Below are 9,680 nucleotides of genomic sequence, written 5' to 3'. Positions count from 1 at the left end.
ACCTGCTCTGATCACATGCTCTGGTAATAATAGCTTTGTAGGACTATATTTTATTTTGATAATTAGTAAAAGCATAAATAAAAAATAAATCTGTTAAATTGATTATGTTGACTGATTATTGAAAAATAATAATATATTGATATATTGATGTTTAATATTATTTTAGTATAGGGCTATTTTCTGTTCCTTTTTTTTTCCTGTGTTGTTTAATTTAATTAGGTGATTCTAAGTTTAAATATCGATGATTACAAGCTTGGGGGAAATGCAATTAATTGCAATTAATTACAGTAAATTGTGCAATTAATTAGTAAAAAAAAAATTATCGATTCCCAGCCCTAATATATATAATCTTTCCTGTAGCTCAAACAGTAGAGAGTTGGCGCTTGCAACGCCAAGTTCATGGGTTCACAGGGAAAGCAAGAACTGATAAGACTGTAAATGTGTGCCTTGAAATGCAATGTAAGTCGCTTTGGATAAAAGTGTCTGCCAAATGCATTAATGTAATGTAATGTAAATATATATATATATACACACACACACACACACACACACACACACACACACACAAGTCACGTACACATGAAATAAAGCTTTATTCATACTTATCGTTCTAACAATCACATATTTACAGGCGGTGACCCCTACATCCTACTGCCATCTCAACACAGCGGTTCTCATTCTTCAGCTTTATTCTGATGAATCAGCTGACCACCGTTCCCACCTTCACCTGTCTCTGCCGTCCATCATGTTCCTCATTGCTGCAGTCAGACTGGGATCTGATCATGGGGATCTGACCACAATGTCATTTTCCATTGTGGTGTGGTATGGAAGCCTGTCAGTGAAGAATAAGAACTCCTTAAACCAAATTGTTAAGTGAGCGAGTAGGATAATGTGAGTAAATCAACGGAATCTAGGAAATATTTACACAAATCAGCTGTACCGGAAAGCAAGTGCTGTCTTGAGTGATCGGTCGCATCCCTTAAGGAATGATTTTCAGTTACTTCCTTCTGGTCGCCGATTTATGGCTTTCGAAAACTAGACTGTACAGGAATACTTTTGTTCCAGCGGCAATTGAAATTTTAAATAATATGAGTAAGAGAGATGTTTCAGTATTTGATAGTTAATTTGGACAGAGGATATGTATGTGTCATGGTGCAGCCTGTCATGATGTTTTTATAAACCTGTAAATCTGTATGTGGAATGTTTTTATGTTTCTTATGTCTTCTATGTTTCTTTTTTGGATGACCGAATTCTTCTTTTTATCTACAAAACAAATTTACCTGTGGGTATGAAATAAAGATACCTTGACCTTGGATTGGAAAGGGACATCGAGGCTTTCTTTGAATGAGTGCACCATCTCCCTCATCATACAGAGAGCCTGTACAGAACCTGTGAGACTCGTCTCAACAGCAAACACTCCCGTGAGAGAAGCATAGTAGAGTGAGCCTTTAAGATGCTGATAACAAGCTGGTGCTCTATTTTCTTCATGGCCAGAGGTGAGCCGTGCCTTTGTGCCTAAGATTGTTGCGTGCTGCGCTGTGCTTCACAATCTGAGGCAATAAGGGCAGGTGGAGTGATGGAGGGTCTTGTAAGGACAGGTGGAGTGATGGAGGGTCTCATCCATTGCACCATTTCCAGGATTCAGTTCTGGTCTCCTCATCCTCAGTGTTGATGATATACCAATCTGCAGAAATTTCAGAATCCTACAAAAATGCACAAAACATAATAAAAAACAAACTTGTTAACAGCACAATGTCGTTTGATTTCTGTATTACCAGTAACAAAATTATCTTACTTTTAATTTTTATTTCAGGTTTTCCTTTTTTTTTCCTACAAATGCTGCCGTCACCCTGCCTTGCATCCTCTGCTCCACCACAAAAGCTCTGTAGCAAATGCACCGAAATCAAGAATCAGAAAAGTACTGTAATAACTCTGTGTGAAATTACAATAACTTAAGATTTAAATAGATTGTTTTTCATTCATTTCTGTAGTATACTCTCTCAAAGCCTTCATGAGTCACTCTCCACCAGATAAACACACTTGTTCATCCGTCCCTGTAACATCCAGACAAGATTCACCTTACCTCTGTGATTTATGAGCACAATAAACATTTACATGTTGAGGTTGATGCTGATTTGTTAACTCACTTTTTATGCAACATAAATGTTCCTCAATTTATCAACAATACCAATGGACAAATAAAATAGATAACGCATGTTTAGTTATTTTATGTAATTTGTTTATTATGTAATATAAGCAGTGTTGAGAACATGAATATTTTTTTTGCAAAAAAATATATTGCCACCAATGTTGAAATTAATGTGCTGATTTTAGATTTTCTGTGTTTCTACCATATAGTGTAGTTCTGTTTTTCTTGTTGTGCATGATGTGTTACAAAAAAAAAAAAATCGTCATTGTAACTGATTGCTGTAGCTTCACAGTGGTGGTAATGAAACATTTTTGATACAGGATTAAACTCTGAATGAGATCAGTGAATGAACACGCTATATGATGATTTTGTCGTCGTCATCATCAATATAACAAACTGCATTCACAAACCGTGTGTGTGTACAAGTGTGGCTTGTAAAAACAGTTCAAGCAGCCAGAGAAAAACTATTGTTAAAAAGTCAAGAGTCGGCATCCCAACTAAAGCAAACACTGATCTTCATAATAGTAACTTCAAACCAATAACTTAAACTCTCAATAACTTCTGTAGATGAATGACAGAAATAAAGTCATACTGGATAATAATAAGTGTAATAATGTGTAATGGCTGGAAGTAAGTTGTAGTTCTTGTATTTCTCTATTTTCTGTTCTTGTGTTCCTCTTTCCTTCAGTGATTCTGCTTGTTAACAGCAAGTGTTCATCACCAATGCTCAACAATCACCTACATATTCATTTAATTATCTCACTGCAACACTGTGCCAATGTTACTTTAAGGGCGCTTTCACACTGGGAGTTTAGTGCGGACCGGGGCACGGTTCGCATGAAAAATCGCTAATGTGAACGATGTCATCGGACCCGGGTGCGCACTAGAGTACCGAACCCGAGACTACCTGGAGGAGGTGGTCTGAGCTCGGTTGCTCCCGAACCGTGGCGCGGTTCGCGTTAATGTGCAAGCAACACGGACTCGGGTGCGTGCTTGTTCAGGAAGTATAGTATCCCGCGCATGCGTATCACTGTCGCATCAGTGAAAAATCTTCTGCGAGCAGCAGAAACACGGCGTCCCCTGGATATGTGCTGAATTGCACCATGTAATGAACATAAACGTAGTTGTCTCTCACTATGTTGTGCATAATAGCACCAAAAAAAACAGACAAATTACAGCTATGCTCAGTCGAGTTGTATTCTCCATGCGTTTTCCGTGTGCGTTTGCGATGACGTAAGATCACTGCAAACGCACCTGGGTTCGATACAACTAATTGAGTGTGAAACCAGACCAACGCTGCGGGGGACGCCGGGAACTAGCGCACTCGGGTTCGGACCGCAGCAAACGAACCCAGTGGAAAAACGCCCTTAGTCTTTGTAGTGTGGGCACTACAGGATTTCCCTGTGGGTTTGAAAGGGTTAACAGTGTAATATAATAATATTTTTAAGTTATAAAATGTCTCGGTTACATATGTAACCCTCGTTCCCTGAAGGAACTGACTCAGTTAGTGACTGACGAAATGGGTGTTTCACTAGAGAGCCCTATCACCTTCGAGTTATTAGAAAACGAGCCAATGGTATGAAAATACCATGGGTCTGTGGGATTTGCATTGCGAACTCCGCCCCACCGCATGGGTATAAAAGGAGCCGCGAGTGCATAAGGATCTCGCATTATGTTACCTGCTGAGGAGACGAGACTGTGCACCCCGGCCGTTTCAGCGGTACAGCAGAAGTGGCATGCGGACGTAACGTCTGTTTCCTCCTTCAGGGAATGAGGGTTACATACGTAACCGAGACGTAACTGACAAAATGGGGGTCCCAATCTAATCTCGCCACTGCGGCTGTCTTCCAGTGTCCTGCGCAAGCACCTTGTCATGAGACTAGCATGAGTGAAGGGCCAGGCTAACGCCAAGGTCAAGGTACACTGGGTAGCATATCCCAGATGGAATATGTAACAGCGCCTACCCACAGGGAGGACTTAAAATACACATATGACTCAAGTACGGGTATCCAGTCCGCAGGGTGGAATGTTTCAACCTCGAGATGGCAAGAGGGGTCTTGCCGAGGGGAAGACACATGCTCGGAGGAAACTTACCGTGGAAATACACATGTGGGGGTTGCCCAACCGGGGAACCATGCACATGGAGGCACCTAACCGATCACGAGGACTGACCAACCGGGCATGCACTCTGGTGATGGCATCAACAGTGCAGGAGGAACTCAGGGTCTATGGAGAACTCATCTGAGTAAAATAGCGCACGTATCCAGTCCGTGGAGTTGAATGGCACAGCAAGTGATGACACAGTTCTCTTCTCACAGGACAGCATCAGATAACTGAGTGTCACCTCTCTTTCACAGGACAACGGGTATTGGATGAAGGACCAGGACCTTCTTGTGATGAGCAATGAACAATATACAATAGGCAGAAGGCGATGACCGTTCAGATGAAATGCAGTAGTCAGCAGTAGGTGATGGACAGGACACAAGGGACTACAGGTGGGTAGCAGCAGACAATGGGCTTTCTCTTTTCACAGGACAGCATCAGATAACTGAGGGTCACCTTCCTTTCGCAGGACAGCAGCAGCATGCGGCAGCAGATAACAGGTTCTCTATGTTCACAGAACGCCAATGGTGAGTACAGAATCCAGCAGTTAATAGCTGAGTCTTCTTACCACAGGGCAGCAATGGCAGAATGCAGTAGCAGATAACAGGTTCTCTATATTCACAGAACAGCAATGGCAGAATGCAGTGGTGGATAACAGGTTCTCTACGTTCACAGAACAGCAATGGTGAGTACAGAATCCAGCAGTTAATAACTGAGTCTTCTTACCACGGGGCAGCAGTGGCAGAATACAGTGGCGGATAACAGGTTCTCTATGTTCACAGAACAGCAATGGTGAGTACAGAATCCAGCAGTTAATAACTGAGTCTTATTACCACAGGGCAGCAATGGCAGCATGCAGCGGCAGATAACAAGTTCTCTATGTTCACAGAACAGCAATGGCAGCATGCGGCAGCAGATAACAAGTTCTCTATGTTCACAGAACAGCAATGGCAGCATGCGGCAGCAGATAACAAGTTCTCTATGTTCACAGAACAGCAATGGTGAGTACAGAATCCAGCAGTTAATAACTGAGTCTTCTTACCACAGGGCAGCAATGGCTGAATGCAGTGGCAGATAACAGGTTCTCTATGTTCACATTAATTCTTGGTACCCCACCGGACTAGACGATCTCCGACTAAGCTTTCAGAGTGCTGGTAACATCAATTTTTCCCATACTCGTGCATGCATCAAACCACTTTAACCCTCTGAGTTTGGCAAACGCGCCCCCGCGTTTTGCTGGATTTTCTTCACATTGTAGCACAATAAACTTAAATTACTCCTTCATTTATGGTCATACAGAAAAAATAAATATAAAAAAAGAATCTGTGATATTTCTACTTTTGTATAATTAATAATAATAATAATTCATTACATTTATATAGCGCTTTTCTCGGCACTCAAAGCGCTTTACATAGAAGGGGGGGAATCTCCTCAACCATGTATGTATGTGTCCACTTACAATCAAATCAAAACATTGTGCTTTTGTAAAATAAAGAAAATAAACAGGGTGTGCGTTCTGCCTCTCCGTCGCGGTGAACTTTTTTTTCTTGAGCACGTCTATAAACTGAAACAAAACTCAGCGAATACTTGTCACACATTTATAAGCCATATACCTTTATACACATTTAACCCTCTGGAGTCTGAGCGTTTTTTTTGGCCCTGGGGGTGTTCTGACATGCTCTGACATTTGTGCTTTTTTCAGTTGCTTATAAACATATTAATGGCAAAGGTGTAAATTCACTCTATATAGCACAAACAGGACTACAATAATATGTGAGCCACATGTATGTACATGTTTTCATTTTTGAGAGAATAATGTTTATGCGTGGTTATCGAAAAAACTAAAAATGAAATTTTTTGAAATAAGGCCACAAAACACATACTAAATATGTGGCAATAAGACTTTTGACTAATGGATGTCGTCGCCTATAGTTTTTTCTTCAAAATTATGTGAAAATAGTCTTGCTTTATCGTTCACATAAAACCATACATTGATTTAAATTGATGTAAAACAGGTTTTGCTTGGAAAGCCAATATGCGAGGGGGGCGTGAACAAGGAGTGGTTTACACCTTAGAATACAATGTCCCACCCACTCTGCATAATGATGAGCCATTCACTCAGGTGTGAAACTGACTGAGCCACAATGCAAGGACAAAAGATATATTTAGAAGAAGACTTATATTGACCATTTAAGATTTTGCTTACATCTATCTTGTAAATATGTTTAGCTATTTTATTAAAACGGTTACAATTACAACAATAATTACAATTTCAACAATATTTCAAGTGTACTCTTTCTTTGTAAAAAAAATGATTATAGGCCTACATTTTATCTATGTATTCATTAGTTTGAATATAGCCAACATTGGAACAGCTAACATCTTAGTTGATGACTTTATTTTTGACAAAAATAGTATTTTATATATAGAAATTGCTAAACAAAAGCTTATTTGATGTGGCAGTATATTCTACAGTAAAAACTGTACCCAAATCTACTAAACAAAATGTTGTCTTTCATATTTCGTCTGAATGTAACGTTTTTACTCATCTCAGTATAGCAATACAGTTTGCTAAAACATCATCATTCATTCACACACGCGATTTAAATTTAAACTGTCTTTGCCAGCTGTGGTAAACAGCGCGCATCTCTGCCGTTTATTCATTCATAAACAGAAACCCACGTGAAGAAATTCACGTGAGAAGGAAAAAACTTACTAGTATTCCTCAGCTCGCTCCTCGATATACCCGCACTTCTGAGGGACATTTTCCATTAGTATTATTCCTCAGAGCGCTGCAAGACGGTGTAAACAATGATCTAAATAAACTTGTGTGTTTTCTCGAGCTGATGGGGGCGTTCACAGGATTGCCTCAGCCATTTGCGTTTGAATAGCGCGCGCTCTCCGTGGGCGGAGTCACATTACATCTGAATTAGCTGTAATGAGGTCGACTGGAATCGCTCTCTTTTAATACAGATTTCACAAGATGAGAATATTTGTTTTTTATATAAATTACTTCATTTAAAAGAAGAGAATTCAAGCTTCATGCCTGTGTGTCTGTATGCCTGTTTGACTGAGTATTCGCTGAGTTATTGTTCATTTTCGGACGCGTTTCAGAATGGACTTCACTGGCAGAGAGAAGGCAGAACTCGCTTCGTGTTTATTTTTCTTTATTTGGCAAAAAGCACAACACTTTGTTTTTATTGTGAGTATACACAAAAATAATACACATTTAACAGAATCGATTGATGTATGAAACTCCTATGGAAAATCAAAGTCAACAGAGTATTTATGAGTTTCTTTTACACTAATAAAAAAAAAGCGGCGGCGGGACAGCAGCAGAAGTAAAGACGATTGGTGTGGCGAGGGAAACGAATGTGTTCTGAATTACAGATTGTTGGTTGAAGTTGGTGTCTCCCTTTTGAAAGTATCATCATAGTGGATTTGCCGGCCCCGACGAGCTGAAGTGAATGTACACTTTTCACTGTTAAGTGGTGTGTCACTGCAGTGTTTGACGATTGAAGTGAGCACGTGTGAGGATTTAACCCTCTGGGGTCTGAACTGTTTTCTGGCCCTGGAGGTGTTCTGACATGCTCTGACATTTGTGCTTATTTCTGTTACTTGTGACATTGTCATGGCTAAAGTCTTATTACAATGTATTCAGCACAAACTCTGCTACAATAATATATCAGCAGCATGTATGTAAAAGTTTGCAGTTTTGAGATAATGACATTTATGCGTGGTTTGTGAAAATACAAAAAAAAATTCTCACTGAAATAAGGCCATGAAACCCATACTGATTATTTCTTCACAAGACTTTTGAAAATTCACGTAGCCTAGAATATTTGCTCCAAAACTATGTGAAAATCACCCTGACTGCTCATTCAGATAAGACAATATATTGATTTACAATTTCTAAGACGTGTTTTGTGTGACAAAGCCATATGCGAAGAGGCGTGATCATCTCATGAATATGTAAGCCTTCAACACCTGAGAAAGACAAAGACACTCCCCTAACTGCCCTATTAGGAGCTATCAGGCCCTGTCATTCAGAGCAACCTTGCACAAAGAATGAGGAGATTTAAAAAAGAATGGCTTTTAGATTGTTTGGATTTATTTACAACACAACATAATCCAAAAATACACAACAAATGACAAAAGAGCACATTGAAAACAATGATCCAAAGACAGAGACCTTTGTGCCATTCCTAAAAACATTGTACATACCTTTCATTTCCAAGGTGTTTGATTTTCACTTTACCATGTTCATGTACAGAGACTCACAGCAGGACTCAGTTGCATCTGGTCCCTGAAAGAAAAAAAGTGAACATACTGGTATCAAGAGAAACTAGGCCTGCACTATTTTGGGAATACATTTTAGATTTTTCTGGTTAAAATTGCTTTTTAAAATTCACAGAATATACACACACACACACACACACAAATGTTTCCAACAATATATAATATAATGAACACCATGTTTGTTGTGCCTTGTAGGCATAAGCTATGTGCAGTACTGCACAAAATAATTATAACAATAACCTATAGCAGCCTATAAATCTTCCAAAAGATTTCAGTAACAATGCTAGAGAAAAATATATTGATTATCTTATGTTACTTCAAATGTTTCCATTCGTTATGATGATATGAAATGAGATAATAGTAAAAACATAAAGCCTAATGTTTGGTGCAGTTTTCCTTTCAAACGCAATCGCGCTCCAAAATATGATAAATTCAAACCCACAGCGCGCTCCAAAATATGATACATTCAAACGCCGTCGCGCTCCAAAATATGATACATTCAAACCCACAGCGCGCTCCAAAATATGATACATTCAAACGCGATCGCGCTCCAAAATATGATACATTCAAACGCGATCGCGCTCCAGAATGGACTGAATAAGATATATTAGCATGTAAAACAAAATAATAAAAAATGTAAACATCACCATCATCCTGCTCAAAAGTTTCCCCCTGGCTCTTAATGCATCGTGTTGTATTCTTGAGCATTACATTGCAGATTCTGAAAGATGTACAGTAGGTAAACGTATGACTGCAACTATGCATTGCAATCCTTTTGTAAAGGTTAAAATATTAATTTAAGAGCTCAGTGGTGAGACCTTTCGCTGGAATTTGATTGACAGGCAATCTGGCCAATCTCATAATGCAGATATCCATCATTTTTGTCTGACAAACAAACCAAACCAGTTAGTAGATTAAAGTAAGCGGACTTGAACTTGAAAAATGGTGTGTATTGATTTATTTTTGCAGTTCTGCTGTTCATTTATGTTTAATTCATGCTATAACTAGAAGAGATTATCAGTTCACGTGCTGCTTGAACTGAGGCCTACACATTAAAGTACCGCAAAACAGTATTTATTGTTTGCATTTCATAAAAAAAATAGAACATTTGAAAGCTGATACTTTATTT

At 39.2% G+C, this 9,680-nt stretch overlaps 1 long non-coding RNA gene across 1 annotated transcript; it reads right to left on the bottom strand.

Moving 5' to 3' along the window:
* Window positions 1–646: 646 nt before the first annotated feature.
* Window positions 647–5,046, bottom strand: LOC309480712. Its single transcript, XR_014199746.1, has 3 exons — window positions 4,244–5,046; window positions 1,796–1,883; window positions 647–1,703 (listed from the first exon to the last, which is right to left on the bottom strand). It is a non-coding gene; the product is annotated as an uncharacterized lncRNA (long non-coding RNA).
* Window positions 5,047–9,680: the final 4,634 nt, after the last annotated feature.

Source organism: Leuciscus leuciscus (assembly GCF_965113295.1).
Source record: "Leuciscus leuciscus genome assembly, chromosome: 18".
In the NCBI taxonomy this organism is placed as follows: Eukaryota; Metazoa; Chordata; class Actinopteri; order Cypriniformes; family Leuciscidae; genus Leuciscus; species Leuciscus leuciscus.
This window is presented reverse-complemented; position numbering and strand designations above follow the sequence as displayed.